Source organism: Schistocerca gregaria, chromosome 2, assembly GCF_023897955.1.
Source record: "Schistocerca gregaria isolate iqSchGreg1 chromosome 2, iqSchGreg1.2, whole genome shotgun sequence".
NCBI classification, from domain to species: domain Eukaryota; kingdom Metazoa; phylum Arthropoda; class Insecta; order Orthoptera; family Acrididae; genus Schistocerca; species Schistocerca gregaria.
In genome coordinates this window covers 968,272,031-968,296,647 of record NC_064921.1, presented here as the reverse complement: position 1 = coordinate 968,296,647, position 24,617 = coordinate 968,272,031, and the positions used below count along the sequence as shown (strand labels likewise).

General features: G+C 47.6%; 34 non-coding genes across 34 annotated transcripts; 15 read left to right on the top strand and 19 right to left on the bottom strand.

Annotated features, from left to right (window-relative positions):
• The first annotated feature begins 509 nt into the window (after positions 1-509).
• Trnap-ugg (transfer RNA proline (anticodon UGG)) lies at positions 510-582 on the top strand. Its single transcript has one exon. It is a non-coding gene; the product is annotated as a tRNA-Pro (tRNA).
• Positions 583-1,075: 493 nt separating this feature from the next.
• On the bottom strand, positions 1,076-1,147 carry Trnaq-uug (transfer RNA glutamine (anticodon UUG)). Its single transcript has one exon. It is a non-coding gene; the product is annotated as a tRNA-Gln (tRNA).
• Positions 1,148-2,271: 1,124 nt separating this feature from the next.
• Positions 2,272-2,343, bottom strand: Trnaq-uug (transfer RNA glutamine (anticodon UUG)). Its single transcript has one exon. It is a non-coding gene; the product is annotated as a tRNA-Gln (tRNA).
• Positions 2,344-2,899: 556 nt separating this feature from the next.
• Trnap-ugg (transfer RNA proline (anticodon UGG)) lies at positions 2,900-2,971 on the top strand. The gene has a single exon. It is a non-coding gene; the product is annotated as a tRNA-Pro (tRNA).
• A 496-nt stretch (positions 2,972-3,467) lies between these two features.
• Trnaq-uug (transfer RNA glutamine (anticodon UUG)) lies at positions 3,468-3,539 on the bottom strand. The gene has a single exon. It is a non-coding gene; the product is annotated as a tRNA-Gln (tRNA).
• Positions 3,540-4,665: 1,126 nt separating this feature from the next.
• On the bottom strand, positions 4,666-4,737 carry Trnaq-uug (transfer RNA glutamine (anticodon UUG)). Its single transcript has one exon. It is a non-coding gene; the product is annotated as a tRNA-Gln (tRNA).
• Positions 4,738-7,059: 2,322 nt separating this feature from the next.
• Positions 7,060-7,131, bottom strand: Trnaq-uug (transfer RNA glutamine (anticodon UUG)). Its single transcript has one exon. It is a non-coding gene; the product is annotated as a tRNA-Gln (tRNA).
• A 556-nt stretch (positions 7,132-7,687) lies between these two features.
• On the top strand, positions 7,688-7,760 carry Trnap-ugg (transfer RNA proline (anticodon UGG)). Its single transcript has one exon. It is a non-coding gene; the product is annotated as a tRNA-Pro (tRNA).
• Positions 7,761-8,255: 495 nt separating this feature from the next.
• On the bottom strand, positions 8,256-8,327 carry Trnaq-uug (transfer RNA glutamine (anticodon UUG)). Its single transcript has one exon. It is a non-coding gene; the product is annotated as a tRNA-Gln (tRNA).
• A 556-nt stretch (positions 8,328-8,883) lies between these two features.
• Trnap-ugg (transfer RNA proline (anticodon UGG)) lies at positions 8,884-8,955 on the top strand. The gene has a single exon. It is a non-coding gene; the product is annotated as a tRNA-Pro (tRNA).
• A 496-nt stretch (positions 8,956-9,451) lies between these two features.
• Positions 9,452-9,523, bottom strand: Trnaq-uug (transfer RNA glutamine (anticodon UUG)). The gene has a single exon. It is a non-coding gene; the product is annotated as a tRNA-Gln (tRNA).
• A 1,124-nt stretch (positions 9,524-10,647) lies between these two features.
• Positions 10,648-10,719, bottom strand: Trnaq-uug (transfer RNA glutamine (anticodon UUG)). Its single transcript has one exon. It is a non-coding gene; the product is annotated as a tRNA-Gln (tRNA).
• A 555-nt stretch (positions 10,720-11,274) lies between these two features.
• On the top strand, positions 11,275-11,347 carry Trnap-ugg (transfer RNA proline (anticodon UGG)). Its single transcript has one exon. It is a non-coding gene; the product is annotated as a tRNA-Pro (tRNA).
• Positions 11,348-11,842: 495 nt separating this feature from the next.
• On the bottom strand, positions 11,843-11,914 carry Trnaq-uug (transfer RNA glutamine (anticodon UUG)). The gene has a single exon. It is a non-coding gene; the product is annotated as a tRNA-Gln (tRNA).
• Positions 11,915-12,470: 556 nt separating this feature from the next.
• Trnap-ugg (transfer RNA proline (anticodon UGG)) lies at positions 12,471-12,543 on the top strand. Its single transcript has one exon. It is a non-coding gene; the product is annotated as a tRNA-Pro (tRNA).
• A 495-nt stretch (positions 12,544-13,038) lies between these two features.
• Positions 13,039-13,110, bottom strand: Trnaq-uug (transfer RNA glutamine (anticodon UUG)). The gene has a single exon. It is a non-coding gene; the product is annotated as a tRNA-Gln (tRNA).
• Positions 13,111-13,666: 556 nt separating this feature from the next.
• On the top strand, positions 13,667-13,738 carry Trnap-ugg (transfer RNA proline (anticodon UGG)). Its single transcript has one exon. It is a non-coding gene; the product is annotated as a tRNA-Pro (tRNA).
• Positions 13,739-14,234: 496 nt separating this feature from the next.
• Trnaq-uug (transfer RNA glutamine (anticodon UUG)) lies at positions 14,235-14,306 on the bottom strand. The gene has a single exon. It is a non-coding gene; the product is annotated as a tRNA-Gln (tRNA).
• A 556-nt stretch (positions 14,307-14,862) lies between these two features.
• Positions 14,863-14,935, top strand: Trnal-uag (transfer RNA leucine (anticodon UAG)). The gene has a single exon. It is a non-coding gene; the product is annotated as a tRNA-Leu (tRNA).
• Positions 14,936-15,430: 495 nt separating this feature from the next.
• On the bottom strand, positions 15,431-15,502 carry Trnaq-uug (transfer RNA glutamine (anticodon UUG)). Its single transcript has one exon. It is a non-coding gene; the product is annotated as a tRNA-Gln (tRNA).
• A 556-nt stretch (positions 15,503-16,058) lies between these two features.
• Positions 16,059-16,130, top strand: Trnap-ugg (transfer RNA proline (anticodon UGG)). Its single transcript has one exon. It is a non-coding gene; the product is annotated as a tRNA-Pro (tRNA).
• A 496-nt stretch (positions 16,131-16,626) lies between these two features.
• On the bottom strand, positions 16,627-16,698 carry Trnaq-uug (transfer RNA glutamine (anticodon UUG)). The gene has a single exon. It is a non-coding gene; the product is annotated as a tRNA-Gln (tRNA).
• A 556-nt stretch (positions 16,699-17,254) lies between these two features.
• Trnap-ugg (transfer RNA proline (anticodon UGG)) lies at positions 17,255-17,327 on the top strand. Its single transcript has one exon. It is a non-coding gene; the product is annotated as a tRNA-Pro (tRNA).
• A 495-nt stretch (positions 17,328-17,822) lies between these two features.
• Positions 17,823-17,894, bottom strand: Trnae-uuc (transfer RNA glutamic acid (anticodon UUC)). The gene has a single exon. It is a non-coding gene; the product is annotated as a tRNA-Glu (tRNA).
• Positions 17,895-18,450: 556 nt separating this feature from the next.
• Trnap-ugg (transfer RNA proline (anticodon UGG)) lies at positions 18,451-18,523 on the top strand. Its single transcript has one exon. It is a non-coding gene; the product is annotated as a tRNA-Pro (tRNA).
• Positions 18,524-19,018: 495 nt separating this feature from the next.
• Positions 19,019-19,090, bottom strand: Trnaq-uug (transfer RNA glutamine (anticodon UUG)). Its single transcript has one exon. It is a non-coding gene; the product is annotated as a tRNA-Gln (tRNA).
• Positions 19,091-19,646: 556 nt separating this feature from the next.
• On the top strand, positions 19,647-19,718 carry Trnap-ugg (transfer RNA proline (anticodon UGG)). Its single transcript has one exon. It is a non-coding gene; the product is annotated as a tRNA-Pro (tRNA).
• A 496-nt stretch (positions 19,719-20,214) lies between these two features.
• Trnae-uuc (transfer RNA glutamic acid (anticodon UUC)) lies at positions 20,215-20,286 on the bottom strand. Its single transcript has one exon. It is a non-coding gene; the product is annotated as a tRNA-Glu (tRNA).
• A 556-nt stretch (positions 20,287-20,842) lies between these two features.
• On the top strand, positions 20,843-20,914 carry Trnap-ugg (transfer RNA proline (anticodon UGG)). The gene has a single exon. It is a non-coding gene; the product is annotated as a tRNA-Pro (tRNA).
• Positions 20,915-21,412: 498 nt separating this feature from the next.
• Trnaq-uug (transfer RNA glutamine (anticodon UUG)) lies at positions 21,413-21,484 on the bottom strand. The gene has a single exon. It is a non-coding gene; the product is annotated as a tRNA-Gln (tRNA).
• Positions 21,485-22,040: 556 nt separating this feature from the next.
• On the top strand, positions 22,041-22,112 carry Trnap-ugg (transfer RNA proline (anticodon UGG)). Its single transcript has one exon. It is a non-coding gene; the product is annotated as a tRNA-Pro (tRNA).
• Positions 22,113-23,116: 1,004 nt separating this feature from the next.
• Positions 23,117-23,188, bottom strand: Trnaq-uug (transfer RNA glutamine (anticodon UUG)). The gene has a single exon. It is a non-coding gene; the product is annotated as a tRNA-Gln (tRNA).
• Positions 23,189-23,744: 556 nt separating this feature from the next.
• Trnap-ugg (transfer RNA proline (anticodon UGG)) lies at positions 23,745-23,816 on the top strand. The gene has a single exon. It is a non-coding gene; the product is annotated as a tRNA-Pro (tRNA).
• A 496-nt stretch (positions 23,817-24,312) lies between these two features.
• Positions 24,313-24,384, bottom strand: Trnaq-uug (transfer RNA glutamine (anticodon UUG)). The gene has a single exon. It is a non-coding gene; the product is annotated as a tRNA-Gln (tRNA).
• Positions 24,385-24,617: the final 233 nt, after the last annotated feature.

Here is a 24,617-nt window from a genome sequence, read left to right as displayed (position 1 = left end):
GATAAGCTGAGATTTATTGCATGTAGCGTCCTCAGGAAGTGTTTGCGTGGCTAATGAAGCAACCAAGTAGGCTGAAAGTGGAGGGAGCAACTTGGAATGTAGCGAGAATTCTTGCCAGTATTCGTTCATGAAATGATGTCTAAGGGTCAGATAATCAAAATCGCGGAACAGCAACTTTCGTATGGTGGATGCCTTGTGCTGGAAGCAGCCTAGCTATGAAAACAGCTGTGGACACAGAGTACTGTCGAAAAGTGCGTGCTGTCACACAACACCACGTAGTGGGCGGATGGTGCGTGACACGATAACATTTGCACTTCACACGATCGACATACTGTCACACAACTCAAGCAGCTCTTTCAGCCTTCACATACACTTGTCCTCAGCACAGCTCATGTTGTAGGAGTCGGATTAAGAAACCTCTTTGACAATATGGTCCAGATTGGAAGCTGCAACTAGCAAGTGCGGCAAGATCTCATTAGGTGGCGGGGTGCACACATGCTTCCTTGTGCGGCCTGTTGGTCTAGGGGTATGATTCCTGCTTTGGGTGCAGGAGGTCCCGGTTTCAAATCCCGGACAGGCACTACTTTTCACTTTCGCGACAGCCAAGCACTACGATAAACTAGCGAGTCTCTGAAAGTAAGCCATGCAACAGGGCAAACTGTGTGTCGGGCAACCGGCCAATGATATTGGCAAGTGCGTCTTGTGAAAAGCAATCTACGAAGCAGGATTAAGCCGTCTTCGATTACTTCTATCTATACCTAAATACTGACACGTACAACGATTCGATTCGTTTCCCAGGAACTAGTACATCGCATGCACGTTTGTTAAATGCACGCGCATGCAGCACCCAAGACGGAGAGATGCTGGGGCATGTACCTGAGGTCGTCTTCACGCAGTTGAACCCCTTACGTTCCGTTATTAATCCTAGTAGCAAAAGCATAAGCATTTGGAGCGTTCCCCATTCACGTGTGGTCTGCTATTAACAATTTGCATTACATTATCCTAGCTAAACTTCTGGATATACAATTCCAACTACCAGCTCGTACACATTTCTAGAAACGATCGAAAAACAGTCAGGTTCCACCGAGACTCGATCTCGGATCGCTGGATTCAAAGTCCAGAGTGCTAACCATTACACCATGGAACCGGGTGCCTGTAGCAGACTTACATTGAGCAGCATCTTGACATTAAACCGATAAGCTGCGATTTATTGCATGTAGCGTCCTCAGGAAGTGTTTGCGTGGCTAATGAAGCAACCACGTAGGCTGAAAGTGGAGGGAGCAACTTGGAATGTAGCGAGAATTCTTGCCAGTATTCGTACATGAAATGATGTCTAAGGGTCAGGTAATCAAAATCGCGGAACAGCCGCTTTCGTATGGTGGATGCTTTGTGCTGGAAGCAGCCTAGCTATGAAAACAGCTATGGACACAGAGTACTGTCGAAAAGTGCGTGCTGTCACACAACGCCACGTAGTGGGCGGATGGTGCGTGACACGATAACATTTGCACTTCACACGATCGACATACTGTCACACAACTCAAGCAGCTCTTTCAGCCATCACATACACTGGTCCTCGGCACAGCTCATGTTGTAGGTGTCGGATTAAGAAACCTCTTTGAGAATATGGTCCATATTGGATGCTGCAACTAGCAAGTGCTGCAAGATCTTAGTAGGTGGCGGGGTGCACACATGCTTAATTGTGCGGCCTGTTGGTCTAGGCGTATGATTCCTGCTTTGCGTTCAGGAGGTCCCGGGATCAAATCCCGCACAGGCCCTACTTTTCACTTTCGCGGCAACCAAGCACTACGATAAACTAGCGAGTCTCTGAAAGTAAGCCATGCAACAGGGCAAACTGCGTGTCGGGCCACCGGCCAATGATATTGGCAAGTGCGTCTTGTGGAAAGCAATCTACAAAGCAGGATTAAGCCGTCTTCGATTACTTATATCTATACCTAAAGACTGACGCGTACAACGATTCGATTCGTTTCCCAGGAAGTAGTACATCGCATGCACGTTTGTTAAATGCACGCGCATGCAGCACCCAAGACGGAGAGATGCTGGGGCATGCACCTGAGGTCGTCTTCTCGCAGTTCAACGCCTTACGTTCCGTTATTAACCCTAGTAGCAAAAGCATAAGCATTTGGAGCGTTCCCCATTCACGTGTGGACTGCTATTAACAATTTGCATTACATTATCCTAGCTAAAATTCTGGATATACTATTCCAACTACCAGCTCGTACACATTTCTAGAAACGATCGCAAAACAGAGTCAGGTTCCTCTGAGACTCGAACTCGGATCGCTGGATTCAAAGTCCAGAGTGCTAACCATTACACCATGGAACCGGGCGCCTCTAGCAAACTTAAATTGAGCAGCATCTTGACATTAAACCGATAAGCTGCGATTTATTGCGTGTAGCGTCCTCAGGAATTGTTTGCGTGGCTAATGAAGCAACCAAGTAGGCTGAAAGTGGAGGGAGCAACTTGGAATGTAGCGAGAATTCGTGCCAGTATTCGTACATGAAATGATGTCTAAAGGTCAGGTAATCAACATCGCGGAACAGCTACTTTCGTATGGTGGATGCCTTGTGCTGAAGGCAGCCTAGCTATGAAAACAGCTATGGACACAGAGTACTGTCGAAAACTGCGTGCTGTCACACAACGCCACGTAGTGGGCGGATGGTGCGTGACACGATAACATTTGCACTTCACACGATCGACATACTGTCACACAACTCAAGCAGCTCTTTCAGCCATCACATACACTGGTCCTCAGCACAGCTCATGTTGTAGGTGTCGGATTAAGAAACCTCTTTGAGAATATGGTCCATATTGGATGCTGCAACTAGCAAGTGCGGCAAGATCTCAGTAGGTGTCGGGGTGCACACGTGCTTCCTTGTGCGGCCTGTTGGTCTAAGGGTATTATTCCTGCTTTGGGTGCAGGAGGTCCCGGGTTCAAATCCCGGACAGGTCCTACTTTTCACTTTCGCGACAACCAAGCAATACGATAAACTAACGAGTCTCTGAAAGTAAGCCATGCAACAGGGCAAACTGCGTGTCGGGCCACCGGCCAATGATATTGGCAAGTGCGTCTTGTGAAAAGCAATCTACGAAGCAGCATTAAGCCGTCTTCGATTACTTATATCTATACCTAAAGACTGACACGTACAACTATTCGATTCGTTTCCCAGGAACTAGTACATCGCATGCACGTTTGTTAAATTCACGCGCATGCAGCACCCAAGACGGAGAGATGCTGGGGCAAGCAGCTGAGGTCGTCTTCTCGCAGTTGAACCGCTTACGTGCCGTTATTAATCCTAGTAGCAAAAGCATAAGCATTTGGAGCGTTCCCCATTCACGTGTGGACTGCTATTAACAATTTGCATTACATGATCCTAGCTAAAATTCTGGATATACAATTCCAACTACCAGCTCGTACACATTTCTAGAAACGATCGCAAAACAGAGTCAGGTTCCACCGAGACTCGAACTCGGATCGCTGGATTCAAAGTCCAGAGTGCTAACCATTACACCATGGAACCGGGTGCCTCTGACAGACTTAAATTGAGCAGCATCTTGACATTAAACCGATAAGCTGCGATTTATTGCGTGTAGCGTCCTCAGGAATTGTTTGCGTGGCTAATGAAGCAACCAAGTAGGCTGAAAGTGGAGGGAGCAACTTGGAATGTAGCGAGAATTCGTGCCAGTATTCGTACATGAAATGATGTCTAAGTGTCAGGTAATCAAAATCGCGGAACAGCCACTTTCGTACGGTGGATGCCTTGTGCTGGAAGCAGCCTAGCTATGAAAACAGCTATGGACACAGAGTACTGTCGAAAAGTGCGTGCTGTCACACAACGCCACGTAGTGGGCGGATGGTGCGTGACACGATAACATTTGCACTTCACACGATCGACATACTGTCACACAACTCAAGCAGCTCTTTCAGCCATCACATACACTGGTCCTCAGCACAGCTCATGTTGTAGGTGTCGGATTAAGAAACCTCTTTGAGAATATGGTCCATATTGGATGCTGCAACTAGCAAGTGCGGCAAGATCTTAGTAGGTGGCGGGGTGCACACCTGCTTCCTTGTGCGGCCTGTTGGTCTAGGGGTATTATTCCTGCTTTGGGTGCAGGTAGTCCCGGGATCAAATCCCGGACAGGCCCTACTTTTCACTTTCGCGACAACCAAGCAATACGATAAACTAGCGAGTCTCTGAAAGTAAGCCATGCAACAGGGCAAACTGCGTGTCGGGCCACCGGCTAATGATATTGGCAAGTGCGTCTTGTGAAAAGCAATCTACGAAGCAGGATTAAGCCGTCTTCGATTACTTCTATCTATACCTAAAGACTGACACTTACAACTATTCGATTCGTTTCCTAGGAAGTAGTTCATCGCATGCACGTTTGTTAAATGCACGCGCATGCAGCACACAAGACGGAGAGATGCTGGGACAAGCAGCTGAGGTCGTCTTCTCGCAGTTGAACCCCTTACGTTCCGTTATTAATCTTAGTAGCAAAAGCATAAGCATTTGGAGTGTTCCCCATTCACGTGTGGACTGCTATTACCAATTTGCATTACATGATCATAACTAACATTCTGGTTATACAATTCCAACTACCAGCTCGTACACATTTCTAGAAACGATCGCAAAACACAGAGTCAGTTTCCACCGAGACTTGAACTCGGATCGCTGGATTCAAAGTCCAGAGTGCTAACCATTACACCATGGAACCGGGTGCCTCTAGCAGACTTAAATTGAGCAGCATCTTGACATTAAACCGATAAGCTGCGATTTATTACATGTAGCGTCCTCAGGAAGTGTTTGCGTGGCTAATGAAGCAACCAAGTAGGCTGAAAGTGGAGGGAGCAACTTGGAATGTAGCGAGAATTCTTGCCAGTAATGGTACATGAAATGATGTCTAAAGGTCAGGTAATCAACATCGCGGAACAGCCACTTTCGTATGGTGGATGCCTTGTGCTGAAGGCAGCCTAGCTATGAAAACAGCTATGGACACAGAGTACTGTCGAAAAGTGCGTGCTGTCACACAACGCCACGTAGTGGGCGGATGGTGCGTGACACGATAACATTTGCACTTCACACGATCGACATACTGTCACACAACTCAAGCAGCTCTTTCAGCCATCACATACACTGGTCCTCAGCACAGCTCATGTTGTAGGTGTCGGATTAAGAAACCTCTTTGAGAATATGGTCCATATTGGATGCTGCAACTAGCAAGTGCGGCAAGATCTTAGTAGGTGGGGGGTTGCACACCTGCTTCCTTGTGCGGCCTGTTGGTCTAGGCGTATGATTCCTGCTTTGCGTTCAGGAGGTCCCGGGATCAAATCCCGCACAGGCCCTACTTTTCACTTTCGCGGCAACCAAGCACTACGATAAACTAGCGAGTCTCTGAAAGTAAGCCATGCAACAGGGCAAACTGCATGTCGGGCCACCGGCCAATGATATTGGCAAGTGCGTCTTGTGGAAAGCAATCTACGAAGCAGGATTAAGCCGTCTTCGATTACTTATATCTATACCTAAAGACTGACGCGTACAACGATTCGATTCGTTTCCCAGGAAGTAGTACATCGCATGCACGTTTGTTAAATGCACGCGCATGCAGCACCCAAGACGGAGAGATGCTGGGACAAGCAGCCGAATTCGTCTTCTCGCAGTTGAACCCCTTAAGTTCCGTTATTAATCCAAGTAGCAAAAGCATAAAGATTTGGAGTGTTCCCCATTCACGTGTGGACTGCTATTACCAATTTGCATTACATGATCCTAACTAACATTCTGGTTATACAGTTCCAACTACCAGCTCGTACACATTTCTAGAAACGATCGCAAAAGACAGACTCAGTTTCTACCGAGACTTGAACTCGGATCGCTGGATGCAAAGTGCAGAGTGCTAACCATTACACCATGGAACAGGGTGCCTCTAGCGGACTTAAATTGAGCAGCATCTTGACATTAAACCGATAAGCTGCGATTTATTACATGTAGCGTCCTCAGGAAGTGTTTGCGTGGCTAATGAAGCAACCAAGTAGGCTGAAAGTGGAGGGAGCAACTTGGAATGTAGCGAGAATTCTTGCCAGTATTCGTACATGAAATGATGTCTAAGGGTCAGGTAATCAAAATCGCGGAACAGCCGCTTTCGTATGGTGGATGCTTTGTGCTGGAAGCAGCCTAGCTATGAAAACAGCTATGGACACAGAGTACTGTCGAAAAGTGCGTGCTGTCACACAACGCCACGTAGTGGGCGGATGGTGCGTGACACGATAACATTTGCACTTCACACGATCGACATACTGTCACACAACTCAAGCAGCTCTTTCAGCCATCACATACACTGGTCCTCAGCACAGCTCATGTTGTAGGTGTCGGATTAAGAAACCTCTTTGAGAATATGGTCCATATTGGATGCTGCAACTAGCAAGTGCTGCAAGATCTTAGTAGGTGGCGGGGTGCACACCTTCTTCCTTGTGCGGCCTGTTGGTCTAGGCGTATGATTCCTGTTTTGCGTTCAGGAGGTCCCGGGATCAAATCCCGCACAGGCCCTACTTTTCACTTTCGCGGCAACCAAGCACTACGATAAACTAGCGAGTCTCTGAAAGTAAGCCATGCAACAGGGCAAACTGCGTGTCGGGCCACCGGCCAATGATATTGGCAAGTGCGTCTTGTGGAAAGCAATCTACGAAGCAGCATTAAGCCGTCTTCGATTACTTATATCTATACCTAAAGACTGACACGTACAACTATTCGATTCGTTTCCCAGGAACTAGTACATCGCATGCACGTTTGTTAAATTCACGCGCATGCAGCACCCAAGACGGAGAGATGCTGGGGCAAGCAGCTGAGGTCGTCTTCTCGCAGTTGAACCGCTTACGTGCCGTTATTAATCCTAGTAGCAAAAGCATTATCATTTGGAGCGTTCCCCATTCACGTGTGGACTGCTATTAACAATTTGCATTACATGATCCTAGCTAAAATTCTGGTTATACAATTCCAACTACCAGCTCGTACACATTTCTAGAAACGATCGCAAAACAGAGTCAGGTTCCACCGAGACTCTAACTCGGATCGCTGGATTCAAAGTCCAGAGTGCTAACCATTACACCATGGAACCGCGTGCCTCTAGCGGACTTAAATTGAGCAGCATCTTGACATTAAACCGCTAAGCTGCGATTTATTGCATGTAGCGTCCTCAGGAAGTGTTTGCGTGGCTAATGAAGCAACCAAGTAGGCTGAAAGTGGAGGGAGCAACTTGGAATGTAGCGAGAATTCGTGCCAGTATTCGTACATGAAATGATGTCTAAGGGTCAGGTAATCAAAATCGCGGAACAGCCACTTTCGTATGGTGGATGCCTTGTGCTGGAAGCAGCCTAGCTATGAAAACAGCTATGGACACAGAGTACTGTCGAAAAGTGCGTGCTGTCACACAACGCCACGTAGTGGGCGGATGGTGCGTGACACGATAACATTTGCACTTCACACGATCGACATACTGTCACACAACTCAAGCAGCTCTTTCAGCCATCACATACACTGGTCCTCAGCACAGCTCATGTTGTAGGTGTCGGATTAAGAAACGTCTTTGAGAATATGGTACATATTGGATGCTGCAACTAGCAAGTGCGGCAAGATCTCAGTAGGTGGCGGGGTGCACACCTGCTACCATGTGCGGCCTGTTGGTCTAGGGGTATGATTCCTGCTTTGGGTGCAGGAGGTCCCGGTTTCAAATCCCGGACAGGCACTACTTTTCACTTTCGCGACAGCCAAGCACTACGATAAACTAGCGAGTCTCTGAAAGTAAGCCATGCAACAGGGCAAACTGTGTGTCGGGCCACCGGCCAATGATATTGGCAAGTGCGTCTTGTGAAAAGCAATCTACGAAGCAGGATCAAGCCGTCTTCGATTACTTATATCTATACCTAAAGACTGACATGTACAACGTTTCGATTCGTTTCCCAGGAACTAGTACATCGCATGCACGTTTGTTAAATTCACGCGCATGCAGCACCCAAGACGGAGAGATGCTGGGGCAAGCAGCTGAGGTCGTATTCTCGCAGTTGAACCCCTTACGTGCCGTTATTAATCCTAGTAGCAAAAGCATAAGCATTTGGAGCGTTCCCCATTCACGTGTGGACTGCTATTAACAATTTGCATTACATGATCCTAACTAACATTCTGGTTATACAATTCCAACTACCAGCTCGTACACATTTCTAGAAACGATCGCAAAACAGTGTCAGGTTCCACCGAGACTCGAACTCGGATCGCTGGATTCAAAGTCCAGAGAGCTAACCATTGCACCATGGAACCGGGTGCCTCTAGCAGACTTAAATTGAGCAGCATCTTGACATTAAACCGATAAGCTGCGATTTATTGCATGTAGCGTCCTCAGGAAGTGCTTGCGTGGCTAATGAAGCAACCAAGTAGGCTGAAAGTGGAGGGAGCAACTTGGAATGTAGCGAGAATTCGTGCCAGTATTCGTACATGAAATGATGTCTAAGGGTCAGGTAATCAAAATCGCGGAACAGCCACTTTCGTATGGTGGATGCCTTCTGCTGGAAGCAGCCTAGCTATGAAAACAGCTATGGACACAGAGTACTGTCGAAAAGTGCGTGCTGTCACACAACGCCACGTAGTGGGCGGATGGTGCGTGACACGATAACATTTGCACTTCACACGATCGACATACTGTCACACAACTCAAGCAGCTCTTTCAGCCATCACATACACTGGTCCTCGGCACAGCTCATGTTGTAGGTGTCGGATTAAGAAACCTCTTTGAGAATATGGTCCAGATTGGATGCTACAACTAGCAAGTGCGGCAAGATTTCAGTAGGTGGCGGGGTGCACACCTGCTTCCTTGTGCGGCCTGTTGGTCTAGGGGTATTATTCCTGCTTTGGGTGCAGGAGGTCCCGGGTTCAAATCCCGCACAGGCCCTACCTTTCACTTTCGCGACAACCAAGCAATACGATAAACTAGCGAGTCTCTGAAAGTAAGCCATGCAACAGAGCAAACTGCGTTTCGGGCCACCGGCCAATGATATTGGCAAGTGCGTCTTGTGAAAAGCAATCTACGAAGCAGCATTAAGCCGTCTTCGATTACTTATATCTATACCTAAAGACTGACACGTACAACTATTCGATTCGTTTCCCAGGAACTAGTACATCGCATGCACGTTTGTTAAATTCACGCGCATGCAGCACCCAAGACGGAGACATGCTGGGGCAAGCAGCTGAGGTCGTCTTCTCGCAGTTGAACCGCTTACGTGCCGTTATTAATCCTAGTAGCAAAAGCATAAGCATTTGGAGCGTTCCCCATTCACGTGTGGACTGCTATTAACAATTTGCATTACATGATCCTAGCTAAAATTCTGGTTATACAATTCCAACTACCAGCTCGTACACATTTCTAGAAACGATCGCAAAACAGTGTCAGGTTCCACCGAGACTCGAACTCGGATCGCTGGATTCAAAGTCCAGAGTGCTAACCATTACACCATGGAACCGGGTGCCTCTAGCAGACTTAAATTGAGCAGCATCTTGACATTAAACCGATAAGCTGCGATTTATTGCATGTAGCGTCCTCAGGAAGTGTTTGCGTGGCTAATGAAGCAACCAAGTAGGCTGAAAGTGGAGGGAACAACTTGGAATGTAGCGAGAATTCGTGCCAGTATTCGTACATGAAATGATGTCTAAGGGTCAGGTAATCAAAATCGCGGAACAGCCACTTTCGTATGGTGGATGCCTTGTGCTGGAAGCAGCCTAGCTATGAAAACAGCTATGGACACAGAGTACTGTCGAAAAGTGCGTGCTGTCACACAACGCCACGTAGTGGGCGGATGGTGCGTGACACGATAACATTTGCACTTCACACGATCGACATACTGTCACACAACTCAAGCAGCTCTTTCAGCCATCACATACACTGGTCCTCAGCACAGCTCATGTTGTAGGTGTCGGATTAAGAAACGTCTTTGAGAATATGGTCCATATTGGATGCTGCAACTAGCAAGTGCTGCAAGATCTTAGTAGGTGGCGGGGTGCACACCTTCTTCCTTGTGCGGCCTGTTGGTCTAGGCGTATGATTCCTGTTTTGCGTTCAGGAGGTCCCGGGATCAAATCCCGCACAGGCCCTACTTTTCACTTTCGCGGCAACCAAGCACTACGATAAACTAGCGAGTCTCTGAAAGTAAGCCATGCAACAGGGCAAACTGCGTGTCGGGCCACCGGCCAATGATATTGGCAAGTGCGTCTTGTGGAAAGCAATCTACGAAGCAGCATTAAGCCGTCTTCGATTACTTATATCTATACCTAAAGACTGACACGTACAACTATTCGATTCGTTTCCCAGGAACTAGTACATCGCATGCACGTTTGTTAAATTCACGCGCATGCAGCACCCAAGACGGAGAGATGCTGGGGCAAGCAGCTGAGGTCGTCTTCTCGCAGTTGAACCGCTTACGTGCCGTTATTAATCCTAGTAGCAAAAGCATTATCATTTGGAGCGTTCCCCATTCACGTGTGGACTGCTATTAACAATTTGCATTACATGATCCTAGCTAAAATTCTGGTTATACAATTCCAACTACCAGCTCGTACACATTTCTAGAAACGATCGCAAAACAGAGTCAGGTTCCACCGAGACTCTAACTCGGATCGCTGGATTCAAAGTCCAGAGTGCTAACCATTACACCATGGAACCGCGTGCCTCTAGCGGACTTAAATTGAGCAGCATCTTGACATTAAACCGCTAAGCTGCGATTTATTGCATGTAGCGTCCTCAGGAAGTGTTTGCGTGGCTAATGAAGCAACCAAGTAGGCTGAAAGTGGAGGGAGCAACTTGGAATGTAGCGAGAATTCGTGCCAGTATTCGTACATGAAATGATGTTTAAGGGTCAGGTAATCAAAATCGCGGAACAGCCACTTTCGTATGGTGGATGCCTGTGCTGGAAGCAGCCTAGCTATGAAAACAGCTATGGACACAGAGTACTGTCGAAAAGTGCGTGCTGTCACACAACGCCACGTAGTGGGCGGATGGTGCGTGACACGATAACATTTGCACTTCACACGATCGACATACTGTCACACAACTCAAGCAGCTCTTTCAGCCATCACATACACTGGTCCTCAGCACAGCTCATGTTGTAGGTGTCGGATTAAGAAACGTCTTTGAGAATATGGTACATATTGGATGCTGCAACTAGCAAGTGCGGCAAGATCTCAGTAGGTGGCGGGGTGCACACCTGCTACCATGTGCGGCCTGTTGGTCTAGGGGTATGATTCCTGCTTTGGGTGCAGGAGGTCCCGGTTTCAAATCCCGGACAGGCACTACTTTTCACTTTCGCGACAGCCAAGCACTACGATAAACTAGCGAGTCTCTGAAAGTAAGCCATGCAACAGGGCAAACTGTGTGTCGGGCCACCGGCCAATGATATTGGCAAGTGCGTCTTGTGAAAAGCAATCTACGAAGCAGGATCAAGCCGTCTTCGATTACTTATATCTATACCTAAAGACTGACATGTACAACGTTTCGATTCGTTTCCCAGGAACTAGTACATCGCATGCACGTTTGTTAAATTCACGCGCATGCAGCACCCAAGAAGGAGAGATGCTGGGGCAAGCAGCTGAGGTCGTATTCTCGCAGTTAAACCCCTTACGTGCCGTTATTAATCCTAGTAGCAAAAGCATAAGCATTTGGAGCGTTCCCCATTCACGTGTGGACTGCTATTAACAATTTGCATTACATGATCCTAACTAACATTCTGGTTATACAATTCCAACTACCAGCTCGTACACATTTCTAGAAACGATCGCAAAACAGTGTCAGGTTCCACCGAGACTCGAACTCGGATCGCTGGATTCAAAGTCCAGAGAGCTAACCATTGCACCATGGAACCGGGTGCCTCTAGCAGACTTAAATTGAGCAGCATCTTGACATTAAACCGATAAGCTGCGATTTATTGCATGTAGCGTCCTCAGGAAGTGTTTGCGTGGCTAATGAAGCAACCAAGTAGGCTGAAAGTGGAGGGAGCAACTTGGAATGTAGCGAGAATTCGTGCCAGTATTCGTACATGAAATGATGTCTAAGGGTCAGGTAATCAAAATCGCGGAACAGCCACTTTCGTATGGTGGATGCCTTCTGCTGGAAGCAGCCTAGCTATGAAAACAGCTATGGACACAGAGTACTGTCGAAAAGTGCGTGCTGTCACACAACGCCACGTAGTGGGCGGATGGTGCGTGACACGATAACATTTGCACTTCACACGATCGACATACTGTCACACAACTCAAGCAGCTCTTTCAGCCATCACATACACTGGTCCTCGGCACAGCTCATGTTGTAGGTGTCGGATTAAGAAACCTCTTTGAGAATATGGTCCATATTGGATGCTGCAACTAGCAAGTGCGGCAAGATCTCAGTAGGTGGCGGGGTGCACACCTGCTACCATGTGCGGCCTGTTGGTCTAGGGGTATGATTCCTGCTTTGGGTGCAGGAGGTCCCGGTTTCAAATCCCGGACAGGCACTACTTTTCACTTTCGCGACAGCCAAGCACTACGATAAACTAGCGAGTCTCTGAAAGTAAGCCATGCAACAGGGCAAACTGTGTGTCGGGCCACCGGCCAAAGATATTGGCAAGTGCGTCTTGTGAAAAGCAATCTACGAAGCAGGATCAAGCCGTCTTCGATTACTTATATCTATACCTAAAGACTGACATGTACAACGTTTCGATTCGTTTCCCAGGAACTAGTACATCGCATGCACGTTTGTTAAATTCACGCGCATGCAGCACCCAAGACGGTGAGAGGCTGGGGCAAGGAGCTGAGGTCGTATTCTCGCAGTTGAACCCCTTACGTGCCGTTATTAATCCTAGTAGCAAAAGCATAAGCATTTGGATCGTTCCCCATTCACGTGTGGACTGCTATTAACAATTTGCATTACATGATCCTAACTAACATTCTGGTTATACAATTCCAACTACCAGCTCGTACACATTTCTAGAAACGATCGCAAAACAGAGTCAGGTTCCACCGAGACTCGAACTCGGATCGCTGGATTCAAAGTCCAGAGAGCTAACCATTACACCATGGAACCGGGTGCCTCTAGCAGACTTAAATTGAGCAGCATCTTGACATTAAACCGATAAGCTGCGATTTATTGCATGTAGCGTCCTCAGGAAGTGTTTGCGTGGCTAATGAAGCAACCAAGTAGGCTGAAAGTGGAGGGAGCAACTTGGAATGTAGCGAGAATTCGTGCCAGTATTCGTACATGAAATGATGTGTAAGGGTCAGGTAATCAAAATCGCGGAACAGCCACTTTCGTATGGTGGATGCCTTGTGCTGGAAGCAGCCTAGCTATGAAAACAGCTATGGACACAGAGTACTGTCGAAAAGTGCGTGCTGTCACACAACGCCACGTAGTGGGCGGATGGTGCGTGACACGATAACATTTGCACTTCACACGACTGACATACTGTCACACAACTCAAGCAGCTCTTTCAGCCATCACATACACTGGTCCTCAGCACAGCTCATGTTGTAGGTGTCGGATTAAGAAACCTCTTTGAGAATATGGTCCAGATTGGATGCTACAACTAGCAAGTGCGGCAAGATTTCAGTAGGTGGCGGGGTGCACACCTGCTTCCTTGTGCGGCCTGTTGGTCTAGGGGTATTATTCCTGCTTTGGGTGCAGGAGGTCCCGGGTTCAAATCCCGCACAGGCCCTACCTTTCACTTTCGCGACAACCAAGCAATACGATAAACTAGCGAGTCTCTGAAAGTAAGCCATGCAACAGAGCAAACTGCGTTTCGGGCCACCGGCCAATGATATTGGCAAGTGCGTCTTGTGAAAAGCAATCTACGAAGCAGCATTAAGCCGTCTTCGATTACTTATATCTATACCTAAAGACTGACACGTACAACTATTCGATTCGTTTCCCAGGAACTAGTACATCGCATGCACGTTTGTTAAATTCACGCGCATGCAGCACCCAAGACGGAGACATGCTGGGGCAAGCAGCTGAGGTCGTCTTCTCGCAGTTGAACCGCTTACGTGCCGTTATTAATCCTAGTAGCAAAAGCATAAGCATTTGGAGCGTTCCCCATTCACGTGTGGACTGCTATTAACAATTTGCATTACATGATCCTAGCTAAAATTCTGGTTATACAATTCCAACTACCAGCTCGTACACATTTCTAGAAACGATCGCAAAACAGTGTCAGGTTCCACCGAGACTCGAACTCGGATCGCTGGATTCAAAGTCCAGAGTGCTAACCATTACACCATGGAACCGGGTGCCTCTAGCAGACTTAAATTGAGCAGCATCTTGACATTAAACCGATAAGCTGCGATTTATTGCATGTAGCGTCCTCAGGAAGTGTTTGCGTGGCTAATGAAGCAACCAAGTAGGCTGAAAGTGGAGGGAACAACTTGGAATGTAGCGAGAATTCGTGCCAGTATTCGTACATGAAATGATGTCTAAGGGTCAGGTAATCAAAATCGCGGAACAGCCACTTTCGTATGGTGGATGCCTTGTGCTGGAAGCAGCCTAGCTATGAAAACAGCTATGGACACAGAGTACTGTCGAAAAGTGCGTGCTGTCACACAACGCCACGTAGTGGGCGGATGGTGCGTGACACGATAACATTTGCACTTCACACGATCGACATACTGTCACACAACTCAAGCAGCTCTTTCAGCCATCACATACACTGGTCCTCAGCACAGCTCATGTTGTAGGTGTCGGATTAAGAAACGTCTTTGAGAATATGGTCCATATTGGATGCTGCAACTAGCAAGTGCGGCAAGATCTCAGTAGGTGGCGGGGTGCACACCTGCTACCATGTGCGGCCTGTTGGTCTAGGGGTATGATTCCTGCTTTAGGTGCAGGAGGTCCCGGTTTCAAATCCCGGACAGGCACTACTTTTCACTTTCGCGACAGCCAAGCACTACGATAAACTAGCGAGTCTCTGAAAGTAAGCCATGCAACAGGGCAAACTGTGTGTCGGGCCACCGGCCAATGATATTAGCAAGTGCGTCTTGTGAAAAGCAATCTACGAAGCAGCATTAAGCCGTCTTCGATTACTTATATCTATACCTAAAGACTGACACGTACAACTATTCGATTCGTTTCCCAGGAACTAGTACATCGCATGCACGTTTGTTAAATTCACGCGCATGCAGCACCCAAGACAGAGAGATGCTGGGGCAAGCAGCTGAGGTCGTATTCTCGCAGTTGAACCCCTTACGTGCCGTTATTAATCCTAGTAGCAAAAGCATAAGCATTTGGAGCGTTCCCCATTCACGTGTGGACTGCTATTAACAATTTGCATTACATGATCCTAACTAACATTCTGGTTATACAATTCCAACTACCAGCTCGTACACATTTCTAGAAACGATCGCAAAACAGAGTCAGGTTCCACCGAGACTCGAACTCGGATCGCTGGATTCAAAGTCCAGAGAGCTAACCATTGCACCATGGAACCGGGTGCCTCTAGCAGACTTAAATTGAGCAGCATCTTGACATTAAACCGATAAGCTGCGATTTATTGCATGTAGCGTCCTCAGGAAGTGTTTGCGTGGCTAATGAAGCAACCAAGTAGGCTGAAAGTGGAGGGAGCAACTTGGAATGTAGCGAGAATTCGTGCCAGTATTCGTACATGAAATGATGTGTAAGGGTCAGGTAATCAAAATCGCGGAACAGCCACTTTCGTATGGTGGATGCCTTCTGCTGGAAGCAGCCTAGCTATGAAAACAGCTATGGACACAGAGTACTGTCGAAAAGTGCTTGCTGTCACACAACGCCACGTAGTGGGCGGATGGTGCGTGACACGATAACATTTGCACTTCACACGATCGACATACTGTCACACAACTCAAGCAGCTCTTTCAGCCATCACATACACTGGTCCTCAGCACAGCTCATGTTGTAGGTGTCGGATTAAGAAACCTCTTTGAGAATATGGTCCAGATTGGATGCTGCAACTAGCAAGTGCGGCAAGATTTCAGTAGGTGGCGGGGTGCACACCTGCTTCCTTGTGCGGCCTGTTGGTCTAGGGGTATTATTCCTGCTTTGGGTGCAGGAGGTCCCGGGTTCAAATCCCGCACAGGCCCTACCTTTCACTTTCGCGACAACCAAGCAATACGATAAACTAGCGAGTCTCTGAAAGTAAGCCATGCAACAGAGCAAACTGCGTTTCGGGCCACCGGCCAATGATATTGGCAAGTGCGTCTTGTGAAAAGCAATCTACGAAGCAGCATTAAGCCGTCTTCGATTACTTATATCTATACCTAAAGACTGACACGTACAACTATTCGATTCGTTTCCCAGGAACTAGTACATCGCATGCACGTTTGTTAAATTCACGCGCATGCAGCACCCAAGACGGAGACATGCTGGGGCAAGCAGCTGAGGTCGTCTTCTCGCAGTTGAACCGCTTACGTGCCGTTATTAATCCTAGTAGCAAAAGCATAAGCATTTGGAGCGTTCCCCATTCACGTGTGGACTGCTATTAACAATTTGCATTACATGATCCTAGCTAAAATTCTGGTTATACAATTCCAACTACCAGCTCGTACACATTTCTAGAAACGATCGCAAAACAGAGTCAGGTTCCACCGAGACTCTAACTCGGATCGCTGGATTCAAAGTCCAGAGTGCTAACCATTACACCATGGAACCGGGTGCCTCTAGCAGACTTAAATTGAGTAGCATCTTGACATTAAACCGCTAAGCTGCGATTTATTGCATGTAGCGTCCTCAGGAAGTGTTTGCGTGGCTAATGAAGCAACCAAGTAGGCTGAAAGTGGAGGGAGCAACTTGGAGTGTAGCGAGAATTCGTGCCAGTATTCGTACATGAAATGATGTCTAAGGGTCAGGTAATCAAAATCGCGGAACAGCCACTTTCGTATGGTGGATGCCTTGTGCTGGAAGCAGCCTAGCTATGAAAACAGCTATGGACACAGTGTACTGTCGAAAAGTGCGTGCTGTCACACAACGCCACGTAGTGGGCGGATGGTGCGTGACACGATAACATTTGCACTTCACACGATCGACATACTGTCACACAACTCAAGCAGCTCTTTCAGCCATCACATACACTGGTCCTCAGCACAGCTCATGTTGTAGGTGTCGGATTAAGAAACCTCTTTGAGAATATGGTCCATATTGGATGCTGCAACTAGCAAGTGCGGCAAGATCTCAGTAGGTGGCGGGGTGCACACCTGCTACCTTGTGCGGCCTGTTGGTCTAGGGGTATGATTCCTGCTTTGGGTGCAGGAGGTCCCGGTTTCAAATCCCGGACAGGCACTACTTTTCACTTTCGCGACAGCCAAGCACTACGATAAACTAGCGAGTCTCTGAAAGTAAGCCATGCAACAGGGCAAACTGTGTGTCGGGCCACCGGCCAATGATATTGGCAAGTGCGTCTTGTGAAAAGCAATCTACGAAGCAGGATCAAGCCGTCTTCGATTACTTATATCTATACCTAAAGACTGACACGTACAAGGTTTCGATTCGTTTCCCAGGAACTAGTACATCGCATGCACGTTTGTTAAATTCACGCGCATGCAGCACCCAAGACGGTGAGAGGCTGGGGCAAGGAGCTGAGGTCGTATTCTCGCAGTTGAACCCCTTACGTGCCGTTATTAATCCTAGTAGCAAAAGCATAAGCATTTCTAGCGTTCCCCATTCACGTGTGGACTGCTATTAACAATTTGCATTACATGATCCTAGCTAAAATTCTGGATATACAATTCCAACTACCAGCTCGTACACATTTCTAGAAACGATCGCAAAACAGAGACAGGTTCCACCGAGACTCGAACTCGGATCGCTGGATTGAAAGTCCAGAGTGCTAACCATTACACCATGGAACCGGGTGCCTCTAGCAGACTTAAATTGAGCAGCATCTTGACATTAAACCGATAAGCTGCGATTTATTGCATGTAGCGTCCTCAGGAAGTGTTTGCGTGGCTAATGAAGCAACCAAGTAGGCTGAAAGTGGAGGGAGCAACTTGGAATGTAGCGAGAATTCGTGCCAGTATTCGTACATGAAATGATGTCTAAGGGTCAGGTAATCAAAATCGCGGAACAGCCACTTTCGTATGGTGGATGCCTTGTGCTGGAAGCAGCCTAGCTATGAAAACAGCTATGGACACAGAGTACTGTCGAAAAGTGCGTGCTGTCACACAACGCCACGTAGTGGGCGGATGGTGCGTGACACGATAACATTTGCACTTCACACGATCGACATACTGTCACACAACTCAAGCAGCTCTTTCAGCCATCACATACACTGGTCCTCAGCACAGCTCATGTTGTAGGTGTCGGATTAAGAAACGTCTTTGAGAATATGGTACATATTGGATGCTGCAACAAGCAAGTGCGGCAAGATCTCAGTAGGTGGCGGGGTGCACACCTGCTACCATGTGCGGCCTGTTGGTCTAGGGGTATGATTCCTGCTTTGGGTGCAGGAGGTCCCGGTTTCAAATCCCGGACAGGCACTACATTTCACTTTCGCGACAGCCAAGCACTACGATAAACTAGCGAGTCTCTGAAAGTAAGCCATGCAACAGGGCAAACTGTGTGTCGGGCCACCGGCCAATGATATTGGCAAGTGCGTCTTGTGAAAAGCAATCTACGAAGCAGGATCAAGCCGTCTTCGATTACTTATATCTATACCTAAAGACTGACATGTACAACGTTTCGATTCGTTTCCCAGGAACTAGTACATCGCATGCACGTTTGTTAAATTCACGCGCATGCAGCACCCAAGACGGAGAGATGCTGGGGCAAGCAGCTGAGGTCGTATTCTCGCAGTTGAACCCCTTACGTGCCGTTATTAATCCTAGTAGCAAAAGCATAAGCATTTGGAGCGTTCCCCATTCACGTGTGGACTGCTATTAACAATTTGCATTACATGATCCTAACTAACATTCTGGTTATACAATTCCAACTACCAGCTCGTACACATTTCTAGAAACGATCGCAAAACAGTGTCAGGTTCCACCGAGACTCGAACTCGGATCGCTGGATTCAAAGTCCAGAGAGCTAACCATTGCACCATGGAACCGGGTGCCTCTAGCAGACTTAAATTGAGCAGCATCTTGACATTAAACCGATAAGCTGCGATTTATTGCATGTAGCGTCCTCAGGAAGTGTTTGCGTGGCTAATGAAGCAACCAAGTAGGCTGAAAGTGGAGGGAGCAACTTGGAATGTAGCGAGAATTCGTGCCAGTATTCGTACATGAAATGATGTCTAAGGGTCAGGTAATCAAAATCGCGGAACAGCCACTTTCGTATGGTGGATGCCTTCTGCTGGAAGCAGCCTAGCTATGAAAACAGCTATGGACACAGAGTACTGTCGAAAAGTGCGTGCTGTCACACAACGCCACGTAGTGGGCGGATGGTGCGTGACACGATAACATTTGCACTTCACACGATCGACATGCTGTCACACAACTCAAGCAGCTCTTTCAGCCATCACATACACTGGTCCTCAGCACAGCTCATGTTGTAGGTGTCGGATTAAGAAACCTCTTTGAGAATATGGTCCATATTGGATGCTGCAACTAGCAAGTGCGGCAAGATTTCAGTAGGTGGCGGGGTGCACACCTGCTTCCTTGTGCGGCCTGTTGGTCTAGGGGTATTATTCCTGCTTTGGGTGCAGGAGGTCCCGGGTTCAAATCCCGCACAGGCCCTACCTTTCACTTTCGCGACAACCAAGCAATACGATAAACTAGCGAGTCTCTGAAAGTAAGCCATGCAACAGAGCAAACTGCGTTTCGGGCCACCGGCCAATGATATTGGCAAGTGCGTCTTGTGAAAAGCAATCTACGAAGCAGGATTAAGCCGTCTTCGATTACTTATATCTATACCTAAATACTGACACGTACAACGATTCGATTCGTTTCCCAGGAACTAGTACATCGCATGCACGTTTGTTAAATTCACGCGCATGCAGCACCCAAGACGGAGAGATGCTGGGGCAAGCAGCTGAGGTCGTCTTCTCGCAGTTGAACCCCTTACGTACCGTCATTAATCCTAGTAGCAAAAGCATAAGCATTTGGAGCGTTCCCCATTCACGTGTGGACTGCTATTAACAATTTGCATTACATGATCCTAGCTAAAATTCTGGTTATACAATTCCAACTACCAGCTCGTACACATTTCTAGAAACGATCGCAAAACAGAGTCAGGTTCCACCGAGACTCTAACTCGGATCGCTGGATTGAAAGTCCAGAGTGCTAACCATTACACCATGGAACCGGGTGCCTCTAGCAGACTTAAATTGAGCAGCATCTTGACATTAAACCGATAAGCTGCGATTTATTGCATGTAGCGTCCTCAGGAAGTGTTTGCGTGGCTAATGAAACAACCAAGTAGGCTGAAAGTGGAGGGAGCAACTTGGAATGTAGCGAGAATTCGTGCCAGTATTCGTACATGAAATGATGTCTAAGGGTCAGGTAATCAAAATCGCGGAACAGCCACTTTCGTATGGTGGATGCCTTGTGCTGGAAGCAGCCTAGCTATGAAAACAGCTATGGACACAGAGTACTGTCGAAAAGTGCGTGCTGTCACACAACGCCACGTAGTGGGCGGATGGTGCGTGACACGATAACATTTGCACTTCACACGATCGACATACTGTCACACAACTCAAGCAGCTCTTTCAGCCATCACATACACTGGTCCTCAGCACAGCTCATGTTGTAGGTGTCGGATTAAGAAACCTCTTTGAGAATATGGTCCAGATTGGATGCTGCAACTAGCAAGTGCGGCAAGATTTCAGTAGGTGGCGGGGTGCACACCTGCTTCCTTGTGCGGCCTGTTGGTGTAGGGGTATTATTCCTGCTTTGGGTGCAGGAGGTCCCGGGTTCAAATCCCGGGCAGGCCCTACTTTTCACTTTCGCGACAACCAAGCAATACGATAAACTAGCGAGTCTCTGAAAGTAAGCCATGCAACAGGGCAAACTGCGTGTCGGGCCACCGGCCAATGATATTGGCAAGTGCGTCTTGTGAAAAGCAATCTACGAAGCAGGATTAAGCCGTCTTCGATTACTTATATCTATACCTAAAGACTGACACGTACAACGATTCGATTCGTTTCCCAGGAACTAGTACATCGCATGCACGTTTGTTAAATGCACGCGCATGCAGCACCCAAGACGGAGAGATGCTGGGGCAAGGAGCTGAGGTCGTATTCTCGCAGTTGAACCCCTTACATGCCGTTATTAATCCTAGTAGCAAAAGCATAAGCATTTGGAGCGTTCCCCATTCACGTGTGGACTGCTATTAACAATTTGCATTACATGATCCTAGCTAAAATTCTGGATATACAATTCCAACTACCAGCTCGTACACATTTCTAGAAACGATCGAAAAACACAGGTTCAGGTTCCACCGAGACTCGAACTCGGATCGCTGGATTCAAAGTCCAGAGTGCTAACCATTACACCATGGAACCGGGTGCCTCTAGCAGACTTAAATTGAGCAGGATCTTGACATTAAACCGATAAGCTGCGATTTATTGCATGTAGCGTCCTTAGGAAGTGTTTGCGTGGCTAATGAAGCAACCAAGTAGGCTGAACGTGGAGGGAGCAACTTGGAATGTAGCGAGAATTTTTGCCAGTATTCGTACATGAAATGATGTCTAAGGGTCAGGTAATCAAAATCGCGGAACAGCCACTTTCGTATGGTGGATGCCTTGTGCTGGAAGCAGCCTAGCTATGAAAACAGCTATGGACACAGTGTACTGTCGAAAAGTGCGTGCTGTCACACCACGCCACCTAGTGGGCGGATGGTGCATGACACGATAACATTTGCACTTCACACGATCGACATACTGTCACACAACTCAAGCAGCTCTTTCAGCTATCACATACACTGGTCCTCAGCACAGCTCATGTTGTAGGTGTCGGATTAAGAAACCTCTTTGAGAATATGGTCCAGATTGGATGCTGCAACTAGCAAGTGCGGCAAGATTTCAGTAGGTGGCGGGGTGCACACCTGCTTCCTTGTGCGGCCTGTTGGTGTAGGGGTATTATTCCTGCTTTGGGTGCAGGAGGTCCCGGGTTCAAATCCCGGGCAGGCCCTACTTTTCACTTTCGCGACAACCAAGCAATACGATAAACTAGCGAGTCTCTGAAAGTAAGCCATGCAACAGGGCAAACTGCGTGTCGGGCCACCGGCCAATGATATTGGCAAGTGCGTCTTGTGAAAAGCAATCTACGAAGCAGGATTAAGCCGTCTTCGATTACTTATATCTATACCTAAAGACTGACACGTACAACGATTCGATTCGTTTCCCAGGAACTAGTACATCGCATGCACGTTTGTTAAATGCACGCGCATGCAGCACCCAAGACGGAGAGATGCTGGGGCAAGCAGCTGAGGTCGTCTTCTCGCAGTTGAACCACTTACATGCCGTTATTAATCCTAGTAGCAAAAGCATAAGCATTTGGAGCGTTCCCAGTTCACGTGTGGACTGCTATTAACAATTTGCACACATGCACACATGCTTCCTTGTGCGGCCTGTTGGTCTAGGGGTATGATTCCTGCTTTGGGTGCAGGAGGTACCGGTTTCAAATCCCGGACAGGAACTACTTTTCACTTTCGCGACAGCCAAGCACTACGATAAACTAGCGAGTCTCTGAAAGTAAGCCATGCAACAGGGCAAACTGTGTGTCGGGCCACCGGCCAATGATATTGGGAAGTGCGTCTTGTGAAAAGCAATCTACGAAGCAGGATTAAGCCGTCTTCGATTACGTATATCTATACCTAAAGACTGACACGTACAACGATTCGATTCGTTTTCCAGGAACTAGTACATCGCATGCACGTTTGTTAAATGCACGCGCATGCAGCACCCAAGACGGAGAGATGCTGGGACAAGCAGCTGAGGTCGTCTTCTCGCAGTTGAACCCCTTACGTGCCGTTATTAATCCTAGTAGCAAAAGCATAAGCATTTGGAGCGTTCCCCATTCACGTGTGGACTGCTATTAACAATTTGCATTACATGATCCTAGCTAAGATTCTGGATATACAATTCCAACTACCAGCTCGTACACATTTCCAGATACGATCGAAAAACAGAGTCAGGTTCCACAGAGACTCGAACTCGGATCGCTGGATTCAAAGTCCAGAGTGCTAACCATTACACCATGGAACCGGGTGCCTCTAGCAGACTTAAATTGAGCAGCATCTTGACATTAAACCGATAAGCTGCGATTTATTACATGTAGCGTCCTCAGGAAGTGTTTGCGTGGCTAATGAAGCAACCAAGTAGGCTGAAAGTGGAGGGAGCAACTTGGAATGTAGCGAGAATTCGTGCCAGTATTCGTACATGAAATGATGTCTAAGGGTCAGGTAATCAAAATCGCGGAACAGCCACTTTCGTATGGTGGATGCCTTCTGCTGGAAGCAGCCTAGCTATGAAAACAGCTATGGACACAGAGTACTGTCGAAAAGTGCGTGCTGTCACACAACGCCACGTAGTGGGCGGATGGTGCGTGACACGATAACATTTGCACTTCACACGATCGACATACTGTCACACAACTCAAGCAGCTCTTTCAGCCATCACATACACTGGTCCTCAGCACAGCTCATGTTGTAGGAGTCGGATTAAGAAACCTCTTTGAGAATATGGTCCATATTGGATGCTGCAACTAGCTAGTGCGGCAAGATTTCAGTAGGTGGCGGGGTGCACACCTGCTTCCTTGTGCGGCCTGTTGGTCTAGGGGTATTATTCCTGCTTTGGGTGCAGGAGGTCCCGGGTTCAAATCCCGCACAGGCCCTACCTTTCACTTTCGCGACAACCAAGCAATACGATAAACTAGCGAGTCTCTGAAAGTAAGCCATGCAACAGGGCAAACTGCGTTTCGGGCCACCGGCCAATGATATTGGCAAGTGCGTCTTGTGAAAAGCAATCTACGAAGCAGGATTAAGCCGTCTTCGATTACTTATATCTATACCTAAATACTGACACGTACAACGATTCGATTCGTTTCCCAGGAACTAGTACATCGCATGCACGTTTGTTAAATTCACGCGCATGCAGCACCCAAGACGGAGAGATGCTGGGGCAAGCAGCTGAGGTCGTCTTCTCGCAGTTGAACCCCTTACGTACCGTCATTAATCCTAGTAGCAAAAGCATAAGCATTTGGAGCGTTCCCCATTCACGTGTGGACTGCTATTAACAATTTGCATTACATGATCCTAGCTAAAATTCTGATTATACAATTCCAACTACCAGCTCGTACACATTTCTAGAAACGATCGCAAAACAGAGTCAGTTTCCACCGAGACTCTAACTCGGATCGCTGGATTCAAAGTCCAGAGTGCTAACCATTACACCATGGAACCGGGTGCCTCTAGCAGACTTAAATTGAGCAGCATCTTGACATTAAACCGATAAGCTGCGATTTATTGCATGTAGCGTCCTCAGGAAGTGTTTGCGTGGCTAATGAAACAACCAAGTAGGCTGAAAGTGGAGGGAGCAACTTGGAATGTAGCGAGAATTCGTGCCAGTATTCGTACATGAAATGATGTCTAAGGGTCAGGTAATCAAAATCGCGGAACAGCCACTTTCGTATGGT